Source organism: Zonotrichia leucophrys, chromosome 2 (assembly GCF_028769735.1).
Source record: "Zonotrichia leucophrys gambelii isolate GWCS_2022_RI chromosome 2, RI_Zleu_2.0, whole genome shotgun sequence".
In the NCBI taxonomy this organism is placed as follows: domain Eukaryota; kingdom Metazoa; phylum Chordata; class Aves; order Passeriformes; family Passerellidae; genus Zonotrichia; species Zonotrichia leucophrys.
In genome coordinates, this window is record NC_088171.1 from 76331407 (window position 1) to 76357215 (window position 25809).

General features: G+C 36.6%; 1 long non-coding RNA gene across 1 annotated transcript; it reads right to left on the reverse strand.

Annotated features, from left to right (window-relative positions):
• Positions 1 to 1367: 1367 nt before the first annotated feature.
• LOC135443216 (uncharacterized) lies at positions 1368 to 6187 on the reverse strand. Its single transcript, XR_010438891.1, has 3 exons — positions 6156 to 6187; positions 3116 to 3228; positions 1368 to 1980 (listed from the first exon to the last, which is right to left on the reverse strand). It is a non-coding gene; the product is annotated as an uncharacterized LOC135443216 (long non-coding RNA).
• Between the last annotated feature and the right edge of the window lie 19622 nt (positions 6188 to 25809).

Genomic DNA, 25809 nt, shown 5'->3' on the forward strand with positions numbered 1-25809 from the left:
AAAAAAAAAAAAAATAAAAACAACCACAAAAAAAAACATTGCTGCATAAAGAAGATAACCTCTACAATACATGTCCTCTTTTGCATGTGTTTCATTTGTTAGCTGTCTTGAATACATCCCTGTGTTCCAAGAACACCTGAAAAAGAGACAGGAAAATGAAGTGACTGACTAGAAATGGGGCCAGTATTACTCCACTATTCTAGAATGCAGACTACTGCTCTCCTGCTATGTGTTGTAATGTTAGAAGGGATTTATTATTTCAAATGTTGAATACTCTGCATTTACACTCAAATGTACGTTTTTCTATTGTATGCCTCCATAAAAAAGGACAATTCAAGAAGCAACACAAAAAGGTGTATGGTGAGGAAATGAAATCAAATTAAGAGGGGTCACAAATAAATATGCCTTGGAAGCTTGTCTTATATTATTTGGTCATATGGCTGCAGTAAATAGTTATATTTTTAATTTTGTCCTTGGAGTTCATTTTGTCAGAGCAGCAAGTGAGGTCAGAGGATACATTTAATATTATTCGAATGCTCCCATTGCCTTCAGCCCCTGCTGCTTTAGATTGTTTGGGTTACATTGAAATTGCATCTTTATCCCCCTGTGTATTCATTATGTTCCCAGTTGTCTGTCTGGCTGCATAAATGACTGCAGCTGAAGCTTCACACTACAAACATCTCACCAAAAAGTATAGGACACAGGAGGACAGGTGTAGAACTGTAGTTTGGGTTTGCATAAGATGTTTCAGAATGAACAAACATCAAATCAATGTTCTGCCAACTTACATAGGCAAAAACCAGACAATGAGTGTGAAAAAGAAAAAAAAAATCTAACTGCAATAACAAAACCTGTAGAGTATTTTCTCCTGTTCTACCACACCATGTAAAAACACATCCTCTCTGTTAAGGGATGGAGACACAAAGAGTAGGAGATGAAGGACTCTAGACTTGTTATGTCCTCCTTTTTTTATGGCTATTTGTATTTAGCATCCTTTTGTATCTATAAATAACAAGCTAACGTTTCTTAGCTCAATTGTGGTTTTGGTCTTAAATTAGGAAAAATATATTCCATGAAATGAAGGAGAATTCGTCAGTGACAAATGAAACTGAAATGCTTCAAATACAGTAAAGCAAGATATTCATCTTCATTTCATAAAAGGTGAAATTTGAGCACAAAAATTCAGTTCATCTTTTTCAGGTTGGAAGAATTTAACTCACCAATGAATGGTTATTGCTTCTAGTAATGCTGTCCCACAGTTGGTAAGTGCTACATATTTCTTTCTGGGACTAATGTTTATCATTGCAATTCTGTTTATTTAAATTAAAATTTTATATCACACACATTAGGTTTTGGGTTTTTTTTTTTTGCTTGATCCAAATGATATGATTTAAATTACTTAATGTCATATGTAGCAAGAGACCATGGTAAGTAACATCAGAAAAACGATTTAATGAAGCAATTTGCTGACCAGAGATGTTCAAAGACAAGATACTGATGTCTGAATTGCTGCCTATCTGTAGATAGTGCTTTGTTTCCCAAGCTGAAAGCAGTGCTTGAGTTCTCTCTTGATGGTGAGGAGAACGCTCTCTCACGGCTCAGATTTAATGAAACAGTGTCTTGACTTGACAACTCCTTTGGGTAATTGCTCTTGAAAACTGTTGCCATGAGCAGAGTGAGATCCCCATTTAAAACACTCAGCAGCAGAGAAAATTTAAATATGTGGGAAAATCTAAGTGGGACTATTCTTCACATTGAAATGATCTTCAAGCGACTGTAAGGCACAACACTTTCCTTATAAAATGGCCTCCACTGCTCTTGTGTAGTTCAGAGACCTTGCATGCATTTACACAAGGCATTGCAGGATTAAATAAAACAGCGTAACATGGACCAAAATGATGTTGGAAACCAAAATTGTTCTCTCCCTTTTGTTTTAAGTCTCTGAGCTGACCAGGCTCCATCATGCATCTTATTTTCTCTCTGAAAAATAAATGAAAATCCTGTGAAGGATTAGCCCCAGTCAGTACCTAAGCACCATATGGCCCCTCACTCACTCCCCTCCCCAATGGGTTGGGGGACAGAATAGGCAGAGGAAAGTCAGATAACTCATGTAACAAGTTAAAGACTAAGAAGTGAAGGAAAGAGAAAAGCATGAAAAAAACCACATACCAAGGCCAAGTGATGAACTCATCTCCTCCCCCTACATGAAGACCGATACTCAGCCAGTCTAAAAACAAGGACTGCCTCCAAGAAAAACCTTCGTCTCCAGCTTTATTGCTGAGCACAACATGATATGGTATGTAATATCCCTTTGGCCAGCTGGAGTAATCTGGTCTGTGCCTCCTCCCAAAATCTTGTGCATCCCCAGCCTCCTCACTGGAGTGGCAGAGTGGGGAAAGTTAAACCTTGACTGTTCAGCAATAGCCAGATGATTTGTGTTTATCAGTGCTGCTTTGCTCACAGGTGCAAAAGATTGCTATGAGGAAAGCTAACTCCATCCCAGCTAGACTCAGCACAGCCTCCAAAGGGATGGTGAAAACGAACTAATCCGAAACTTCTCACAGACACCCACATAGTATACATGACTTCATTTATACACAATTGAAAACATGCCCTGCAGAGTATTTTTCCTCCTAAGATTCTGCCAGGTTCTCAGATGAGAAGTTGTCCATAGGCTTTCTTTATTAACCAGGGTAAGTTTTCTGTGAAGAATTTTCAGGTAGGGTAGAAAACCAGTGACAATGCTAACATATCTACATTCTGCTGAAAGGCAGGACGAAATTCTCCCTTTTCTAAATTGTCAGTTGCAATCCTATTTGCCACAGCCTTGATGTATCACACAGGCTGCAAAAGTCACTTGCAGAAATCAATCAAAACAGAAGAAAAAACTAAACTTGCCAATGACAAAAAACTCCCCTCTCTCCCATACAGTAGCTAAACAGTTAAAGTATGCACACAAAATTGAAGAGCCCAGTTTTAAAGCACTACAAAGATTGCAGCAAGTAAAGTATCTTGCTTCTCTCATAGTGTATTCAGGTCACTATCTGCTGAAACTATTTAAAATTTGCAAAGGAGTAGATAATTTAGCAGGTCAAGCCCATAAAACATTACCCACATGCTCTGTAGGAAAAGTTAGGCTCACAAGCAAGGCACTGTGCCCTCTGGATTCTTCTCTCACAGCTAATACTTGCCCTTTACAATCTCAAATCCCTGGCAAACTCTTCTTCCCTGTGTGGAGAAATAATGACATTTCATTCATTGTATTTCTTCCAGAAATTCTTCTTCCTTCATCATGAAGACTGAAATGTCTTAACTATAAGAGGATTGGACTCAATTAACCATGAATAAGTACTGGCTGGCCTTTGGATGTTTCTTAGGACTGGGACTGAAAATGCTCCAGTTGATAAGGACAGTAAAACAGAACAGCACAGGCTTGGGAAAGCAGATAAAGGATGAAACTGAAGCAAACAGGATGCCAGCTCAGCTCTGCAAGGCTGGCAAAGCAGGAGTCATACAAAACAACAGCATTGATCTTACTCAAGGACTGGGGTCAGTGAATGACCCCCTCAAATATTATGATGCCAGACACTAAAGATCACCAAAGAAGACCCCAACAGACCACACAAGGGCTTCTGACAAGGAGTGCGACTATGCACAATAAATTAATACATATACATCAAGTAAGAGGGCATGAATAATGAATATGTAATCAGGTGTGCATGATAAAAACTCCATTCAGCTGATGCTGGGGCACTCAGTTAGGGGAAGGATCCCCAGATTGGCAAATGAAGTACAATAAGGAATGCTCAATTTCTAATATGCAAAACGGTGTTATAAAGTTGCTTCTGGCTGATTTTTTATCACAGAAAGATCTGGCCAGGTACATTCTGATTCCCCCTCAGTTCTGGTCTCATCCATTGGCTGCTCTGACTACCTAGACACAGCTAATCTTGAAGTATCAAGTTGAATTTTCTCTGGCTTAGAGTTGCTTTCTGGAACTATCCATTAATAGAAAGTAAAAAAGTTTTTCTGAGTGTGCAACTGTTCTTCTTTTTGTCTGTTCTGCACTTGCTGAATCTGCAATATTTAATGTAACTGAAGAACTTTGTTCTACTTGTGAAATGAGAAAAAACTAGTAAAAAAGACTATTGCACATAATAATTATTAAAAATATGCAGAGGAAACTTTCCTGCCTTTCTCCTGCAATGCTCAGATACCAAGAGCTTGAGAAATAAAATTTAGAACAAAAGGTATATCCATGAAAAATCTACATTAAAAAGGAAGCAATTTTTAATGAGATATTAAAACACTGTTTTTACTCTATGTGATGGGACATATGGATATTCTACATAACTACTTAAAGATTCAAACCTTTTTAAACAATAAAACTTAATAATTTTTAATATATTTTTTGCCAGGTAATGTATTTTGAATGTTTGAGATGGGATGTCTTGTTTTTTTTACAGTACTGTAACACCTTGAACTCTAATGGAAATAATCCTGAATTGCAGTGACACAAGACTTGTACATTAAAATAATGGCTATTATGAGTTGAAAAGTGTGTTCTGGTGTATGGAACAAGTTTTCACTGAAAACATGTATATTTTCTTATATTAGTTATTATTTTTTGTTCATTAAATTTCATTTAAAAATTTTATAGAAGTGTAGTAGATTAGTTTGGCAACTCTAGGCACTAGAACAAGAAATATATTTTTAACAGGAAATGTGTTTGAAACTAATACATGGAACTTCCTCAACTATGGCTTTAAAGCATTTCAGAGAGTTTTAGTAAGATTCACAGAACAAATAGTAGAGAAGACACTGAAACAAAGGAGGTACAGCATAACAGGAAAAAAATTGAAAGTAACTTTTTTTAACAGTCTACTTTCCAAAAAAATCCAAAGAGAAAAGAGAAAAAGAGAAAATTGTGATGAAAATTTTAAAGAGTATTGTGTAACCAAACAATAACACTAATTTTCTAACCCCATATTTCTTACATTGAAACTTTTTTTTGAACTTTACAGTTCACTAGGATGATACTTTTACTACACAAGAAATAATTTATATATTTGGATGTGGCTGTGCCTAATTTTATTTATTAAGTTGTAATTGAATTTTTTGTTGATGTTTTTACTTCCACACAGTCATCAAGATGTTATTTTAAATAATATTTTATCAAATTAATTCTAAACAACTAAGTTTACAACCAAATGTTCACCATTTTCAATAAGTATTATAAACAGTGAAAGTAATTTTTAAAATTATTAATACATTTAATACATTGATTTCTAAGCATATGAAGGAATTTAAGAAAATGAGTTCATCATCAGTCTGGCAACTCTAATAGGATGAATGATTCCAGTATAGAGACACAGACTGAGATTACTCAGTTTGCTGCACAATCAACAGTTCTGTATTGGAAAAAACCTCTGAAAATGAGGTTAAAAATATTGAGAAGGAATTTGCAAAGACTTCAAAGCCTTTGTGGTTTAAAGCCTCTGTTAGCACCACAGAGGAATCTGTCACTGAATATTTTCACCGGAGTCAGGCACAACATTTTCCAGCCTACAATGCCTGACTGGCTGAGTCAGCATGACTGACTGAAGAATGTTATACTGCTAAGAAATTATGGTCGTGGCATACAAACAGGTTGGAAAATAAACACAGGTACAGCATTAATATACAGCCGGAGTTAGTTTCATGTTCCAGACCTCAGCTCTAGCTTATTTCACTAACCTATTTCTCTAAGTCTCCTTACCAGAATTATTTCCACTTTTACAGAAAATTGGACAATGAATCATTTGGATACCAAAGTTCTTGTGACCTATGGACAGTGATTTGTCATCGGTTCTAGAACAGGTGGCCACATCTCTCCTGAATTACTATCATATTTATCCATTCTGAAGTGTTAGTAGGATTACCTCTCTTCTGGTACTCCTGATCATTTAGAGGGCATTACAAAATCATGCTCTCTCAGATATACTTTCCACAGCCTAAAACATATCATTTATTTCTTGCCTGTCCACTAACTCACATTTTTGGCAACAATTTGCTGAAGCACTCACAATAGTCCGCAACCCTTATGAATCTTGATGTACAATCAATATTCTTACTATCATTTTGTGGTGTACTCTACCCATGCTACAGCTACTCACATGCTTTGAGATCCCCTTCTGCTCTAATTGCTCCAGCTTCACTCTAGCCTTTACCTCCCTCCCCTTGCTTGATATGCTCTGTCTTAAAGGAAGAATGTTTACAGGTGTTTCACTGGTACTGAAAAACAGCTGAAGAGGATTTCCCTAGAGCAGAACACAAATACACATCTGAAAAACACTAGCTGCTGATAATCCAGCAGCCTTTCTGTCTTGGAACAGGTAGATGTATGCCTGTGCTTGTAATGCAGTGTGGCAGATATGCAGTCCTTTCGCCAGAAAAATGGTGGGATGCAGTTAGAGATGTTTTATGACACATGCTTACAGTAAGCACAAAAGGAGTACTTTGCTGCAAGGACTTGATTCCTTCACTCAACAGAACATCTGAGAAGAACTTTCTAAAGTACCCCAGCATGTGCAAGGAAACAGTAGTGTAAGCAAAACCTCAAACTGCTCTCTGTCTGAAAGACTGGATTCTGGTTCTGATCAGTGGGAGCTGGGATTTTATGGTTAGGGGAAGGATACTGCAGCAGAGATGTCTGCCATTCTGCTCTACTTGCACTGTTTGAGCAACAGTGTCACAGTCATTTGGTAAAAAAAGTTTATACTAGCATTTTGAAAAATAAAAAAGTAATGATCAACCTCTCTATCAGCATAAAAATGGAATACTAATCTATCAGGAAACAATGAAATAAGAGGGTAAACACTTGATCTGTTTCTTTGCCTATGTGAAATAGGATCAGCACTAAGATTTCAGAAAATGGAACTATCCTGGTTGACAACTGTTGGGTGCCATATCAAACCATAGAGCTGGTAGGTTTTACTATCTTAATTTGTAACAAATGCTTTATATTTTGAGGAACTTGTCTCAATTTTGACAGAAATTGTGACTCATTTCATTGTGTGTAGTTATGAAATACTCTGTTTAGTACAAACTAATAGGACTGCAGGCCATGCATGCTTATTAATCTGATTTCTATGCATTTCTATTGCTGTTTAAGTTCATTCTTTGTTAATTGTTTTAAGTAGAACAACAGAAAGTAAAAATACAGAAATATGAAATGGATACTCCTGTAATTTCGGCTAAGATTGTACTGACAAGGCAATAGATAGTGGGGGGGTTCTCTTGGCTCAGATTACCTAAAATTTCCATGAATGTGTGAATTTGTAAAGCATTGAAACAATTATAAGAACCAGAGTATTCAGATGTTTTGTAATCAATGTGACAGAAAAAGCAGCTGTGAAAATGAACAGCAAAGTGGGTCAAAAGAAGAAAGAGTACTCAAAAGGAAAAATATTACTAAAGCAGTGAATTAGAGGAAAACATTCCATACTCTATACCTTAGGAACAAAGGAGAATAGTTTGGTTTTAAAACTGTGATACAGTTCCTTCCACCCATAGTGTGAATAAAACAGGCTACACAAATCTGCATTGGGATTCCAAAGTAATGCTGGGAGCTCCCACTGAAAGCCATTGAACTTTCCTCATGGCAAGAGAGTGCCATCAACTCTGTCCAGTGATCTCTAAAAGACTGCAGCGATGGACTTTCTACCATCACTGTTATGATTTTCTTAAAATTTATCTGAGAAAAGCAAAAGGGGAGTAGGAGAATAAAGAAGTCACTGCGTCATTTTCACTTCTGTTGATGGCTCGCACAACCCTCCCTTGGAGTCTGGGTCTTTGCTGCCCTCATGTGGCTCCGAGCCTTAGGAGTCCTCCCAAGTCAAGAAAGGAGCCTCACTGTGTTCACACCGGGTAAGTGTACCTTTGTTACAGTACATCCAAAATTTACAGCATCCGATGGGATGGAGCTGCACTTAGAAACAGTATATGCACATAAAGAAACAAATTATACCAGGTAGTATTGGCGATTCCTATTTGAGTCCTTATTAATATTTGTTAAGACCTATTTCCATACTATAGCATGCATGTTTATTTTTAATGAGTTTTCATTTCATTTTTTATGTGCTTGTTATTTCATAAAAATAGCATTGGATGTTGTCAATTAAATCTCAAGTTGTAAAGCTGATTGCTACTAACAAACTTTTCTTATGTGCATTAAGAAATGGATATAAAAATGGCAGTCACTGCAGATATATATATAGATATAATACATATAAATATATATAAATATACATAGATTATTATACACTAGCATCAGAGATAATAGCTCCTTCTATAATAAAGTCGTTTCAGCTTGCCCAAAACTTCACAGAAGCAAGGATAAAAGGATTTGACAATCAAATACTAGCTAACCGAAATCAACGAGCTTGGATCTCTTTTCAGGAGTACCACTGACTGTGAGGAAAAGCTTGAATCTACCAGAACAACACAGTCTGATGAATATTGACACTGTAGAGGGCTTTGTGCACTTCAAAAGTACAAATTAGTAGCAAATACCCAACAATGGTTCTCCACAGTTCCTGTATTTAGTGTAATGCTTCTCTTGCTAAGTGCTCGCAACTTTACTAAGAGCAATGAGCTGGATTCAGCTAAGAAAAAGTGCTGAACATTCCAAGTCAGCAAGACTTGTAACAGCGTACATATGAGCCAGATTTAACTGAACACTTACTGGGTTTGCAGGGTCAGGTTTTGGTAGTGGGAGGAGTCCAGGTGGGGTTTCTGTGAGAAGCTACTAGAAACTTCCCCAATCCTGGCTGAGGCAATGGTCACTGGGTCCGAGACAGACCCACTGCTGGCCAGGGCCGAGCCCATCAGCAGCTGTGACAACACCTCTGGGAAAGTGTATCCAAGAAGGGAACGTGTTACTGCACAGCTGCAACTGCAGCCAGGGAGGAGTGAGAGCACCTGAGAGGAACAGCCTTGCAGACGCCAATGTCAGTGAAGACAGAGGTGGAGGACGTGCTCCAGGCACTAAAGCAGAGATTCCTCTGCAGCCCGTGGAGGTCCATGGGAAAACAGACATCCATCTGCACCCCATGGAGGACCCCATGCCAGAGCAGATGGATGTCTGAGGGAGGCTGTGACATGGTGGGAAGCCTATGCTGGAGCAGGCTCCTGGTAGGAACTGTGACCTAGGGGAGAGGAGAGCCTGTAGTGCAGCAGATTTGCTGACAGGAGTGGTGACCCTGTGGGGGACCTGCACTGGAGCAGGCTGTTCATGAGGAACTGCGTCCCATGGAAAGGGACCCCTGCTAGGGCAGTTCATGAAGATCTGAAGCCCTTGGGAAGGACCCCAGGCTGGAGCAGGTGAAGAGTGAGGAGTCCTCCCCCTGAGAAGGAAGGAGCAGCAGAGAGAACATGTGATGGACTGACCACAGTCGTCATTCCCTGTCCCCCTGCCCCTCTGTGAGAGGCAAAGTACAGAATTCAGGGATAAAGTTAACCCTGGGAAGAAGGGAGAGGGGAATTATTTTAATTTTTTAGGTTTTAGGTTTATTTCTCATTCCTGCACTGGTTTGATTGATAATAAACTCAATAATTTTCCAATCAAGTCTCTCTTCAAATCAAGTCTCTTTTGCCCCATACTGAAATTGGTGAATAATCTCTCCCAATTCTTATCTCTCCCCTTTCCAGCTAGGGAAGGGAGTGATAGAATGGCTTTGATGCGTTCTTGGTGTCCATCCAGGCTAAAATCACAATTACTTAAGGCACTAAATAGAATTACAAACATCACAGTTCTTTGAGTTAGAAGAACAGGTTTTCAATACAGACATAGAGTCTACAGACTTTTATAAATGACAATGCAATTGATGGACAGCTCTCTTAATTCTTTGTTCTGAATAGCAGAAACTTTCCAATATTATGTGTTTTAATCCAAAGGGAAACTTTTGTTAATTTGGAAAAGGTCAAAATGTTTGATTTTATAAGAAGGGAAAACAAAAAATATAGGAAGAAATTATTTTACAGAGATAACGTCTATAAAGTGATTTCAAACGGTGTGTGTCTCTCAGTGAGCCCCCTCTTTCACTTTTTTTTGCTATTTAAATGAATTCTTTTGGATGTTTTAAAAAATATTGTATAAACTTAATGAATCAATATGTGAAGACATTCAAAATGTCCTCAAGTCATTACTATGTAATGCTGAAATAATAGCATTTATTGAGTTCTATGAAATGGGCATAGAAACAGTTAAAATTCTGTGTATTCTGTAGTGTGTTAGCACAGGAAAATTGAATTGCATCAAAGCTCCTACTAAAGAAGTATGAATATGAAGAAATTACAAGAGAAATAATTAAAATATTTACATTAGCAATATTGATAGTTTTTAATGAACAATTTTATGTTCTTTACCTTGCACCTTAAAGCTTTGTATATACAAAAGAACCTAAACTATCAGTGAGTCACTGCCAAATATTTTCTCACTGCTTCTTGAAGAGCAGCAAGGAAAAGCCATCCAATGTTACTTGCTCTGTAATTTTTCCTATTGCGAATAAACAAAGCATCTAGTCTAAGCAGTTTTGATGCATTTTAAAAAAAATCCCTAAAATCATAATCAAATGATTTTTGTAAATGTAAAACTTTGCAGCAACATGGTGCCTGCTGTCCATATGGGATTTTGTAGATGTTCATGAGCTTTGTTTGAGCACCCTCTGCTCTGGCCAAAATCCATGAGAATGTTATTTGTTTTGACTCATGGATTTGAGCTTAAGAACACTGTGTAAGAATTTATCTGGGAAGTAATGAAAAGTCAATGCATGTATCAGTGCATAGGGTTTTTTTGTACTTTCTAACAGGAACTCAAATTGCCAGGCAGATATAACCTTCTCCACCTCTGACTTCCAACTGGGCCATTTTATGTAGCTGCTAATAATATGTGTCAATAGTTGGCACTGAGAAAGATAGAGATGGCTGCCTTTGGCTGCTTCTACTGAAACAATAATGATTTATAAGAGAAAAGAAGAAAAGCTTTTGAAAACTTTCATTTTGGCTTGATTTTGTAAAGTGCTTTCACACAAACTTCTTAGGCATATCAGTAATCCCTTCAACCCCCCAAGACAAAGTCCTGTTGTTAAAGGCAGGAATTTGTCTGTACTGGACTGAGGACATGAACGGATGGCAAACACAGATCAAAATGACCTTTCTCAACTCTCACAAATTTTAATTGTTTTCCATTTACCCTACTGATAAGTTTGGTTCCATTTTAGAAGTCCCACTGACTACTGTGAGACTATGCACAGTAGACCAGCAATCAGCAGCTCCCTGTGGGAAGAGGAGCTTTTGACAGATTTCACTGTGTTAGAAAATCTCTCCTGCTGCCTGTTTTAACATGAAGGACAGGGAACTATAAGGATTACCAGCCTGAATTGAAATACAGAGATTTTTTTTGAACACTCTAGGCAGAAAGAATCCGGTTGTACAAACCAGCTGGAGTTTTCACCATTCTGCAAGCAATTATCAATGAGTCCATGTCTTCTGCATGAGAAACCACTATGTGTGAAAAAAAAAGAGAATATTCTATTTGCTTCACCATAGTAAGTGCTTAAAAATTGTAAAAGAACTATGGTAGATATGTTATAAAACTGCATTCATTTAAGTATTTCTATCTTTTTCTCCTTCTTGTTAAAGAACAGTTTCATTCCCTATCTCAGAAATTAGTCAATCTGCAATAAAAGTGTTTCTCAGTAGAAAACGAGATCATCAATATGTCCAAATGATGAATAAAGAATAATGACCTGCAGATTTAAAAGAATAGAAAAGAAAATGGACGGGGTGAGAAAAGGGAGGTATTTAATTGCATATAATGCTTTCCTCTATATTCTGGCTTCTCAGGATGATTTGGTCTCCTTCCTACTCTGAAGTGTTAGCATACTCCAGTTACTAATGCAACTTTATTTTAGTCCAGCTATCTTCATTGATTATAGTGGGAAAGTGAATGGGTGGTTATCTTAGGTGTCACAGTTCAGTATTTTAAATTAAGTGGAATAATTCTAAATTTCTGGGAATATTTTCAAAGATTCATTAGTACCAAAGTAGCAACACCTAAAAGAAATGTCAATTGCCTTAATCTCTCTTAAATTTTCTGTCTGCTGCAATTTCCTTATATGTGTGATAGAAATATTCCCACTAGCGCTCAGAGTACTTTTAATTATTGTTTAATTTACTGGTATGAGTATGCACAGAGCCCACCACCATGAGAGCCCATCAAACAGCCCCAGTTCTACAGCAGTAACCATGAAATTCAGACAATCTAGTCTATAATGAAAATCTCTCAGAGACTTTTTCTCCTTTCAAACTGAGAAAAATATCACCACCCTACTTCAGAGGAAGGAGGAAAAATGCATTAATTTTTACCTTTTGAAATGAAACAGAGAAACTGCTACGCATTAGTGGAAGTATATTTTTCAAATCTATTTCTCCTTACCTTTTCCTGATCATCAATCCCTATTTTTTCAATAAAAGTTATAAAATCAATTCTTTAAACAAATAAAAAATATGAAATGAAAATAAGTATTGTCCAATTTAAGAAAAATACCATCTTTATTAAAATTATTTTTTTGGAATGGCTTAATCACAAATTAATGACACTCTTCCTTCAGGCTGTCAAGATTCATATAAAGAGCCTTTTTTTCCCCAGATTTTTCAGATACATTTTTAAGGCAAGCAAGCAAAAAATTACATTTTCAAGCAACTGAAATACTTATATTTTTAAAAGCAGGATTCCTACAACATAAGCAGGCTATTTGGCTCTACATGAAAGCAAAAAGTAGATGTGGATTTATACATTGAAAAAACATAAAATGTTTGTTTTGATGAATCCTGGAAAGAATATCATATATGTCTGATGGGCTTAATCTAGGCTGACATATTTACTGCATAGTTATAACAAAATATACCAGTCTAGAAAAGCTTTCATAATCTCAGATTTCTACCTTTTCTACCTACTGCCAAAAAACAAACATCTTAAAAAGCAGATTACAAAGCTACTGATTTTAAATGTTCTTCTGAAGAAAGACACAAGACTACAGTTGCAAAATGTTGTTACATTGCAGTTTGTCTAAGAAAGAGAGCTTCAGCTTTCAGTATTTTACAAGAATGGGAAATAAGATGTAGTTTTGCTTGTAGTTTGTATTTCCTATGTCTCAGCTCATTAATTAGAGAAACCTTTTTTCTCTTCACGAAGTGTTAACTGAATCACATATCTATACAATTACTCACTTAAATATGTAGATATTTACCAGAAAAATGCTAGCAGTGAGAAATAGATAAAAAATTCTTGTGTCTGCATTATTTTCAATTCCTTTAACACACTTTTAATAAGTGTTATGAATTTAAAATGTGAAGATCAGTAGAGGAAAAGGTGAAAGTGTTTCAACTTTCAGAAACAATTCAGAAATCATTATTCACAGTCACAATATATTTGAGACTAAATGTATGTGGAAGGTAAGAAGTTCCTTTAGCTGAGTTTAAGGCTCATTTTTTAGATTAATCTGCATATGGAAATTACCTGTATATTTTAGATAGAAACCCATTCCTTGGTTTATAGTGAAGTGGTGAAGACTGGGCGATGTACATTCTCTGGTACAGTTTTATTTAGGTGTTTGTAGAGGTGCCTGAGAGGCATGTAGGCAGTACTAGCAATAGTAGGTCCTTGATGATGTAACTAAATAACCATTATAAATAAATAAATAAATAAAAGAAAAAAAAAGAAAAAAGAAAAAATCAGCAAGCTGGAACCTTTGATTTAAGGAGAGTCATCCAGGCATTTGCTTCCTCTGCCCCACAGCAGCTTGGAAATTATCTTAATGGGGCTCTATTGATAATTCCTTTTTTTTTAGGGTATTGAAGAAAAAAATATGCATTTGGAGTGTTCCTACCATGACTAAGTTGTGCTTTATTATTTATTTATCTGAGAACTACAGGCAAAAAATTAAACCAAAGCATCTTTAGCTGTGCTACTTTCTACTCTCTCCTCTTCATGCCACCTTTCCTCATGAGTCAGCTCCCAGTCTAGGTTCAGGACAATCTTTTCAAGATCTCCCATTCTGAATTACATTTTTGGAGAATTTTACAAAGCAGTGTCTTACCTTTCCCCAGGGTAAGTGTTTGGGAACTATAAATAAAGAGTAAGTATGTAAGCCTTTCCCAGGTTTTTGCAGTTTGTTTGAAGAGCCTATGGAGATACCTGAGAGCTGATAAAGCCAGCTTTTGGGAATATTCAACCTTATGACAGGGATCATGCCAATTGATGGCAAGCCTGAAGAATGACAGGTACTTTTTTCTCCCTTGTCCTCAGACTCCCATTAGCAATTTTCAAACATATCACTGAGTGCATTTTACAAGGATATAAAGTCCTTAGTGAATGTCTTATACTGCTTCCAATAAAGCACTGTGAAAGGTGGTAGTCCCAAGTAAACTATCCCATTACTTCAGAGAACTGACCTTTAAGCAAGAACTCCAGTTATGTGACAAAATAAAAGATAAAAATTCTGATATTTGTCAGAATATTCTATGTAGATGAAAAGTTCTATCCACAAAGAAAGTTTTCATTTTGTTGTAGTCAACATTTAAACCAATACTTATTCATTTTACTATTAAAACATCAGAGAAACATAGTTGGATGTTTGTTCAACTAATAACCCAAGGCAATGTATTTAAGCTGAAGAATGCAGCACTCAGTTATTTTCAATTATTTTTGATAGAAGAAGCAGGAGTCATGCTCCTCTGCCAGAATGAACAGACTTCCTGAGGGAAAGATGCTGAGAAAAATAACATCTTAGAGGTGTGTAGATACACAGCCCCATAACAGAAGACCTAATTCCATTTACAAGCTAACCTTCATCTGCAGTTATTGATTTGACAGGTGGGATGCACTGTGTTATTCCTTTAGGGATTTATCAGCCTTGTCCCAGCAATAATATGGTAAACTTCACTTGATAAGGTGATGAATAATGAAGAATGTCACACCAAGACATTCAGCAAACCTGAAGGGAGAAAAATGTAAACTCAACGCGACTTTCACTTTTACAGAATGTTCATCTAAACAATTAATTGGAAAAGGTAATGATTCTGCTCAAACATAGTTATCTTGGCGCTTACTGCCTGCTTTAGTTTTCATAATTCTTAAGAGAGAATTTGGCACAGATTTTTAACCGAGTAAAACAAGAGGAAAGAAAACTTCCCTGTTCTCTGACAGCTCTGAAAATTATTCTCCTCTTAAATTGGTTGGAATAATTTAAACTTTTGTAAGAGTTGTTTGACATCAATAATAATTAATTCAGGAAAGAAACCTGAAAACTTTTATATGCTTCATTTAGGTTACTGAATTTTCAACAATATATTACAGATAAATTACATTTTCTAAACAAAAATTCTTATTTAGGGAGAAGGTAAAACATAAATTTAATGACAAAGTCAACTTTTTAAACCATTTGGAAACAATGGTTTCCAACTGAAAACTGAATTGCGAATTGTCAAAAATTTGGTTTCAACATATATATTCTAGGATAACCAAAACATGTAAAGGAATCTGGCAGGGGAGGGCAAAGGGACCTCCCCCCAATATCTCAAACAGGTCTAACTAGAAGTTAGTAAACAATACATGTGTTGAAGTTATGTAAAATATTGTAGAATAGAAACTTAACTGAGTAGCAGATGAATCCTTCAAGATACTGTGGGAATTGTGGAGAAGAACAGGTGTCCCTGCAGACATCCCATGGTGAGCAGCAGGGTTTGCACCAGCTACAGTGGGAAATGAAACCCTGCATACATTTCCTTTCACAAACCAGGGAAATGAAAGAAACACATATCAGTAATGGATGGAAAAGGTCATTCTGTTTCCTACTCTCCTTGTGCACTCCCAGCTGGAAACTAATCCTCACACTGCTGTTTGCTCACTCTGACCTGGTGGGATGGGAGACCGAACTGAAAAGGTAAAAGAGAGAAAACTCCTGGGTTGAGATAAATGCCTTTTAACAGGGAAAGCAAAATCTGCACACACAAACAGAGAAAAACAAGGAATTAATCCACTGCTTCCCATGGGAAGGCAGATGTTCAGCCATCCTCAGGAGGGCAGGGCCCCATCCTGTGTAACAGTGACTTGGGAAGAGAAAGTCCATCACTTCAAAGACCTCTCTTTCCTTCTTTTTTCCCCTTGGTTTATATGCTGAGAAGGATGCCATATGACTGAAATATCCTTTTCTCAGATGAGACCAGCTGTCTCCACTGTGTGCCCTCTCAGCTCCTTGCGCAGCCCCAGCCTCCTCGTTGGTGAGGTGGTGTGATGGGCAGAAAAGGCCTCGGTGCTGTGGAATCCCTGCTCAGAAATGATGAAAACATGCCTGTGCCACGCATGAAGCACACTGTTTCCAGCACAAATTCAAAACAATCCCATACAAGATATTATGAAGAAAATACACTCTATCTTGGCAAAGATCTGCACCCATTTAAGGGAAATGTTCTCCTTAAATAGAGCATTCATGAATCACCTCATGACAATTAATCAGTTTCTATTTTATTGCCTTTAAAAACCACCAAAAAACCCCTCAATTTTGACAATTCTCCAATGAGGCATTTGTTAACTTAAGGCTTCTGTCATCATTGTGTCCTGAAGACAGATGATGTCTGGAAAGGGGTATTTAAAACTAGAAAAGTACAAGCAAGAAAACTGATTTTTCCTATTCTCCTGGAACACAACAGCAAGTACAGGAGAAAGTAAAATGGCCAGATCAGTGTCTCAGTCACTTTGGAGCATTACTCTAATTGCTTGAGAGATCCTGTATGGAGACGAGACAGTAGGCAGGCCACCTCCGGATACGTGGATACATCTGGAGACAAACGAATTGGGGAAAACAGAGCCACTTCTCTTTACTACTGCAAATTCAGCACCAGACTGCACTCCAAGTTATGATGCAACAAGTGGACAATGGAGACACATTGGTTCTCTATAAGCTGTTTTCTAGACTGCCTCTGTGAAAAATTATTTATTTTTATTCCCATCCAAAAATGTAAAAGCAGTAAGAGTTACATGATGAGATGACTCTATGCAGAAATTGTCTTAAGGCAACAATTTTCAATACCATTTCTCAAGTGGATAAAACTGCCAACTGAAATTCCAAGATTTTGTGTCCATACAAATTTATGTAGTTTCATAACAATTTATCGTTTCAACAATAATAACAATGACAGCCTGAAGCCAAACAAGTCTTTCCCTCATGACTGACTTCAATCTGAATACTTCATTTATGTGACACAATTTGCTATGAAAACTACTGTTCTGACATTACAAACAAAATCACCTTTAATATTTTTTATAGATTATTTAGCAGAAAAGAGTTTATGGCACATTCTCATTCTGAAATATCACTTTGCTGCCAGACAATGATACGTACAACTATCTGGCTAGTCTGTGTCTTTATTACATAAAGAACTTGCAAGTTAAATTCCAGATGCCACCTTTTTATTTTATTATTGCTTCCCAAACCAGTTTTCTGTTTTATAGTCTCATTAAGGATAATGTAATAAAACACTGCTTCTGACCAAAACCCAGAACCTTTGCCCCTCACATGCTCTGCATCTCATCTGAAGGCCGCAGTACTTAAGACAGACTCATCAGATTATACTTTTAATTCCTTCAAAACTAAGCAATGTAGCTACATTGATTTATATCTACAATAAATTATGCAATTTTCTTAACTACACTGCTATTAAGGAAGAAAGATCCTTTAGCGTTAAGATTATAAAATTATTTTGGAAGATAAAGCTGCGCATATAACTGATTGTGTGGATATGTCTGGTGCACCAAAAACAATGAAAAAATGTTAGTATTTAAGGCCCATAAAAGGAAAGGATTTCTTATTTATATTCATCTTATCCCCTCAAATCATAATTCTCACTCAAGGTAAACACTGTCCATTGGAGCTAAAAATAGAAAATTTTGTTTTGTTTTCTTCTTTTTGGCCCTTTTGTCGGGGGTGGGGGAGCATTGTTTATTTCAGTTATTGCGTTTTGTTTGTTTATTTTTAATGTAATCAGATTTTGGGGTGAGACTTGAAACAGGAAGTTGAAAGATCAAATTGAAGCATTTTGGGGTTTCACACACATACTGAAACTCACTCTGATCTTTTACTTCTTCCCATCATTCTTCTCCCTGTCCTCATCACAGATTGCTCAGTGAGCCAGGCCATAACTCAAGGAGTGAACTTTATCCCAGATCCAAATCTTGGGATGTAAAGGCAAGTAAAACAAATCAATTCCATAACCTTCGGGGTTTTTCTTTTATTTTTGTTTTTTTAGGCTGAGTACTATTATGGCACTCCATAATTATTCCCATTAAAGTTGGCACAAATGCATGACTGCATGCACAGGCATGCAGTCAGAGCATCTCACCCTTCTCCCACCATCTTGTTAAAGGCAGCTTTCTGAACAGCTGTTGTATCAGTGCACCAAATCTGCAGCCAGAAATAGAATGAAGAAGCAGGTCTGTATGCAGGATCTATATAAGAATGCAAAGTCCAAAATACAAAAGAATTGTGGAAGAAAAAGATGAAAATAGAAAAGGGATAATCTATCCATAAAATAGTTCATTCATCCTCCCTCAGACAGGAGTCTCAGAAAATACCACAAGAGTTTCTTGTTAGAACATTTATAAGTTCCTTGCAAATTTCATTTCTAAATGAAAGAAGAACTAAAAGAGCTTGTTTTACTTTGCTATGAATTTGTCTAATTCCATTGACTTTTCAAGAAGAACACCTGATAAGAGCTGGCCTCCTTCAGGAGGCAAAAGATTTAAATCAATCTATTTTTTAAATCATTAGAAACTCAGCCAGAGAGTAGTGAAAGAATACTGTGAGTGAAAAAAGCAGAAAGTCCATCCGAGCGAATTTTGTCAAATATACTTCTCCACTTTTATAAAGTTTAAAATTGTCACCAAGTTATCCAAGACTGCACACTATCATCAAGTGTTATTTACGCTTCCATTCTTGAGTAAAGAGATTTTAGCATTGTCCTGTAACACAGTGCATGGGTTGCTACATCTGGTGAAAATAGAAGGCAGCATTTTTTTCAGAACAAGGGAATTTACACATTTACTTTTATTCTTCCACTGTATGAAAGCAATCCAAATTGGTGCCCACTTGGCAAACATCCATGCATTTCTAGACACTCTATTTTGAAAAATAATAATACAATCTGATCTTGAGAATGGTTGCAATGAGTTTTTTAGGTGAATGCTTTTGTTTTTAATATAATGCATCTTTGAAAACAAACAACAAAAAACCCCCACATTTCTCTGTTTCACCAAAGAATTTACTAATTCCCTATGAAAAAGTTTAAAATATATTTGTATTTTTCTCTTCAGTTTATTTCTTACTTTTATATTGATAGTTGAGAAATCTAGTTTCTGCCTCTCCCATTGTGTCAGGACTTGAACCTCTGATTTAAATGGATAGTCATCCTTATCTTAGCCCTTCCAAACATGTGGGTGAAATTCATGGCTACTTAGGATTTGAGAGCATACTTTAATATTGACCTCATCACCTGAACAAATTTTCAGCTCAGAATATTTTTTTCTTTCTGGAGGAGATCAAAACCCCCTTCTTTAGGCTAAATTGTACTTATCCACAAAGCTGACCTAAAAAAGTATCTTCCAGCCTTAGTTTCAATAAATAACACCATTGCGCAGATACTATTTTCTTAGTTTGCTCAGTAATTCCAAAATTATGTACCAGCAGGATACTGGGCCCAGGCTCTTCCTCTTTTCTGTAAATTGACTAATGATTCCGGTGAGGCCCTAAACAAATCCCTGCAGTGTAGTAGATGCTTGCAGACATAAAGCCTTTTCTGCTTCATAAAGGAGGATGCGATTCCACACAGCCCACAGTATATGCTGTCCTGAAGTGACACTGTGGAGCCATTTGTGCACAGCAAGAAGTATGAATGTGTCTAAATGACTGTTATTAAAAGTGCAATGTTGTTTTATGAAAACAGTAGTTGCATTCCACATGAAAACAGCTCCTAAGAACAGAAGAAAAAAAAAAAAAAAAAAGCAATGGAGACTAGTAATGGGGTGAAAAATACTCACTCTTTCTCTCTTAACTATGTAAAGCCAAATTATCCTATCACAATAAAAACATGATGCTATTTGAAATAAGTATGCAACTTCAAAGTTATCTTACATCTGTAGACTAGTTTTACATCACAATTAAGACTACACAGATTCTGCCTTCCTTTCTCATGTAATGTCAGTTTGTATTGAAAAAGAAAGAAAACAAAAACTCCTTGAGTATTTAAAATCACAACTATGAGTCTTTGTTTTCTCATGAAAAATGAAAGCTTTGGCCATACTATCCCACATAATAAATGCTCTAGTTTGCTTCTGCCAACAGGACAATTTCCTGGCACCATACAGAGTTCGTTAGGCAGGAATTCACTTCTACACATCCTCCTCACTCTAACAATTAAAAGATGCTCTATTAAATGTTTGCAACCTGCATTTTGTTCCTGTCAGAAATTAATTTTCCATCTTTCTCTTGTCAGTCATTATGTAAACATAAACTGGTCATCCACCAGGCATCCAAAATTTGTTGTTCTCAAATGAATTTGCCCCAAATTAACTTTATGGAACTGCACCTGGAATTCATTTTTTGCCAAAAATGCACTGTTTGTATTTTCTCAGAAGCAAGTGCAAATTGCATAGAAGAAGTTTCTCTTAGGACTTTCAGCTTGTGCAACTAGAGAAAACCTTTGTGAGATTTATCTTAATAAAAATGTATTTCTAATATGAATACACCCTTACCATATTCAAAGTACAGTACAAAAACCCAAAAGTGTAATCTCATTCTGCAGCACACACTGTATTAGTGATTCAGCTTGTTTTCTGTGGTAGAGGACTCAGAAGGCAGTGAGCAATATAAATAACCTAATCTTCCAGTATCCATTGACCTTTATTTGTCCTAGTAGGAACAACTGTATGGAGAAGAGAAAAAAAAGCGTGCATTTTCAAAGGCAGAGTATGCAAATGTAAAGACAAAAAAGACCAATAAGATTCTGCAGGAAAAATATGCAATCAGAAATGATATTTGGAAACATCAGTCTGATCCATCATTTGTAACTGTGGACACAAATTGTTTGATTACACCACGGAAAGGTTTTGTTTCACAGAACACACTGAAGTAGACAACACAAATTATAATGAAAGACTACAAACATTGTAATGAAACAAAATGAATGGTTACAAATTCCTAATAACAAAAATCTAGTGGCACACTAGTAGAAAGGGAAAAACATATTTTAGAATGCATGACACATAGTTTTGTCATATGATTTCGCAACTTTGTCTCGATTGTACCTGGCAGGACTTTTTTTGTTTGGTTTTTTTTTTTTTTTTTTTTTTAAGGATTGTTCACAATTCTGACAGTACAAATCAATGTTGTACTTGATATAACAAATTTATAAAAATAATTAATATATGTTGGTATTTATTTACACAAGATTGCAGAACAATTTAGGGTGAAAGGGACTTCTTGAGGTAACCTAGTCAAATCCTGCTGCTCAAGCAGGTTCAGCTACAGCAGGTTTTCCAAATTTTTTGTCCAAGCAGGTTTTCAGTATATCCAGAGACAGAGATGCCATAAAAATTCTGGGAAACGTGATCTAGTGTTACCTGAGACTTTGATCTAATTCTGACAAAATCAGAATCACCGAATGGGCCAGTTTGAATGGAATCACAGTGGGCCATCTGGTCCAATCTACCTGCTCCACCAGGGTGATCCTAGAGCACATGGCACAGGATTTTGTCCAGATGGTTCTTAAATAACTCCTGAAGGAGAGTCCACAAACTCTCTGGGCAATCTGATCCAGTGCTTGCTCACATACACAGTAAAGAAATTCTTCCTCATCACCAGGAGGAAATTCCTGTGCATCAGTTTCTGCCCATTGCCTCGTGTCCTATTGCTTGGCACCACCAAGAAGAGCCTGACTCCATTCTCTTGACAGCTTGACAGCTTTGTACATCTTGTTTTCTTGCTGCCTTCCCAGACCCAATATAACTGACAAACTTCACATAACTTTATTCTACTCTCAATATAATGTTTATAACATCAATGAGTATCACTAACAGGGTTTTAGTCTACATTGTTTTATATGCATGCTGCAAAAAAATTCACAGTTTGAAAGAATCTAGCTTCACTATGAGCAAATCGTGACTGAACTCTATAAAGATATTTTACAGTATTTCTTTGCACTATTTGTAAAAATGCACAGAAAATTGGGTGGGAAACCTTGGAACTCTAATTTCACTCATGGAAATATATTTGCCTGTATATTAGAACAAGATCTAGCCATCACTGAAATTCTGTACATACAAATCTATCTTGGGAAACCTAAAAATAAATTTATCTCCTGCTTTTTAAGGCTCTACAAAAATGTTTTTTTTTTTCTCTTCCAACCCTTTGTTTCTTACATTAAACAGAACTCTATTTTATTGTACTATCGTTTATCGTTTGTGGAGATTCTATGGAAGAATAGCACAATAGAATCATAAGAGGCTGGTACACAAGTTATATTCTGTAAACAGCTGTATAATTGTTATCTTCAAACAATTGTGACAATTTCAAGTGTCTGAGCTAGTCTTTCTGAGCACTACAACTGAAGTTCTCTCTGGTAATTTTTATGAAATAGCATAAAGGCACTTGTAGTTTTCTCATCCAGGTATTATATGTAATTTCCCACTTACTCTATGTTTTCTTTTGTTTAAATCTGCTGAAAACACAAGAATAAGTGGAAACAATACTGAACATCTTTGGCAACCTTCCATAAGAAAGAAATAAAATAGAAAAGAGGCAGGAAGAGGATAATATGCTGACAGGCAACCTAAGTCTCATGAATCTCTTTTGTTCTCTGATGAACATAAAAACAAAATCAAGAAGAAACTCTTCTGGCATTCAGAAAAGCCATTAAAAACCTCAGCCATTTTTTGCAAGGTACAGAAAGAAGAAATGATGCAAGCAATTTTTTCAAACATTTATTATAAAATATAAGTACTTCAATGCAATTAGGTAATCTTTTCAAGTCAAGAGAATGGGCTTATCTTGTGCAGTAAAATGGCACCAAGGCTTGGTGCCAGCTGATGTAAGGGCTTCAGGTTTTGATATTTTGAAAGAGAGTGCTAATGTTGCAGGCCCTTTTATTAACAACTGAGATTTCCAGGTGTTCCACTAAGCCAGTTTTCACACTGTTTTCTCATGGCTAATACAGCAAGAATCTTTGAATGCTTTTCATTACAGAACTACACTCACATTTCTCTCATCCATGTATCTTCATTTGTTTCAGGGTTTATGATCTCTTTTGCCCCTCCTTTGGTCTAAATAGACTACTTGTAAGAAGAGTATCTCAATACATTTTGGTTATTTTGCTCTGAGATCTCTGATTCTAGCTGGTATGTTTGTAAAATGTGGTTCTGCAGAATAAAATGTGAAAGGAAGACGAGTTTTATAAATTTTACAGTTTTAACACTGATAATTTTATAAAATACATATTTTAATAAAGACCAGCATTTTTGAAATCATGATGGATGAACTGTGGATCACAAGCAAGACTTGTGACTCTCTAAGGGCTTCCTAGGACATGTCATGAGACACGAGTGGAAAAGATTTCAAGTAGTTAATACTCATTCAACTATTTAAGCACAAGGATTAAGAAATTTTATTATTCAAAAAATAAACTATATTTAATAATATTATAAATGTTATTTCAATACAGAATCAAGTTCTTTTCAGTTATACCTCCACTGTGATATCCTACTTTTCATTTTTGCCAGAAAACTGCAAAGTGACTTTTACCAAAGATATAAACACCATAGAATTTAAAAGTGAAGATGATGGGTTTTGCAATGTTATTATAGGTTTCCCAAGCATGCAAATACATGTTGAGTCAAAAATCCCTTATCAGAGTACTTTAGAAGGTCTTGTTGTCATGGACACATATTAAAGAAGGAACCCAGAGTCACATCCAGCTGACAGTACTGCCAGTAAATCTGGAATTTATCTGTTTAAATAGCTGGAGGTAACTCTGCTGTTATGCCTTCTCATTCCACAGCAGCATCTGGCACTATAATATACCCTAAGTCTGGGTTCTATTTGTTTTAAACTTCATGGTACTTTTCCACTTGTAAACAACCACTTCATATTATTCATCCTGCATTTGAACTAGAACAACCCTTGAGTTATCAAACTTAAATAGAATATTTCCCTGACTTCAAAGAAGCAACCATTTTCTCACTCTGAGAAATTACTGAGTAGAAATTGTTTTTTGTTTTGATTTCCTAGGCAAGATAATGAATCAGAATGGAAAATACCATTTAGAAAAATCTTTAAAAGAATTAATCTTTCATGCTCAATAACATGAAATAAAGTGTAAATACCTGTAACAGAGAAGAAATAAAAAATACAGATTCTCATCAGTGGATGAGGAGGCCCTTGTTTTTCTCAGTCATTGCACATGGGAAGCATGCTGTGAGCTGCTAATTAGGAACCTGAGACTTCAAAAGCAAGTGAGAACAAGCCGATTATCAAACCAATCTAGTTTCCACCCTTTAACTGTGGATTCTCTTGATGAAAGGAGTTCAGTTTTGTTGATACAGCTGGAAGTTTTTTATCTTATTGTTGGGATTATTTCTATATATGTACAAATTCAAAGTTTAATTGATACTCTTTTGGGAATAAAAGCAGCAGTGCCATACAATTTTCAGTTTTGTGAAGGTTGCTGATCCTGGCTGGACACCAGATGTCCACCAAAATTGTTTTATTACTCTCCTCATCAGCTAGACAGAGGAGAAAAAGTATAACAAAAGACCTATGGGCTGGGATAAGGACAGGGAAAGATCACTCACCAATTACTGCCATAGGTAAAACAGACTTGATTTGGGGAAATGAATGAAATTTATAACCAATCAAATCAGAGTAGGATAATGCAAAATAAAATCAAAATTTTAAAATGTCTTCTCCTCATACCTCCTTTCTTCCCAGATTTAACTATATTTTCTGATTTTCTACCTTTGCTCCCACAGAGGCACAGCAAGTTGTGGGACTGGAGTTTTGTTCAGGTCATCATACATTGTCTCTGCCACTCTTTCCTGCCTAGAGGGAGAGAACTCTTCCCCTGTTCCAGCTTGGGGTATCCACAGTGGGAAGTGTTCCATGAACTTCTCCCATGTGAGTCCTTCCTGTGAGCTAAAGTTTTCCACAAACTGCAGCAGTGGTGGTCCCTTCCAAGGACACAGTCCTTCCGGCACAGTGTAGTCTTGTATGGACACCCCACCGGATCATAAGTCCTGCTTTAAAACCTGCTTCAGCATGGGCTCCTCTCTCCATGAGTCCATAGATCCTGCCAGGAGCCTGATTTAATGGGTATTCATACATGGTTACAGTTTTCTTTGAGCATCCACCTTTTCTGGCTCGGCATCTTCCACAGGCTGCAGGTGGATCTCTGCTCCCATGGACCTCCATTAGCTGCAGGGGCACAGCTGCCTCACCATGGTTTCCTCCAAAGGCTGCAGGAGAATCTCAGCTCTGCTGCCTGAAGCACCTCTTACCCATCCTCTTCCACTGCCCTTGATGTCTGCAGAGTTGTTTATCCCACATATTTTTACTCCTCTGGTATCACTTGCACAGTTTTTGTCCTATTCTAAAACATACTATCCCAGCATCGCCACCATTATTTCCCATGGGCTTGGCCTTGGCCAGTGGTGGGCCCATCCTG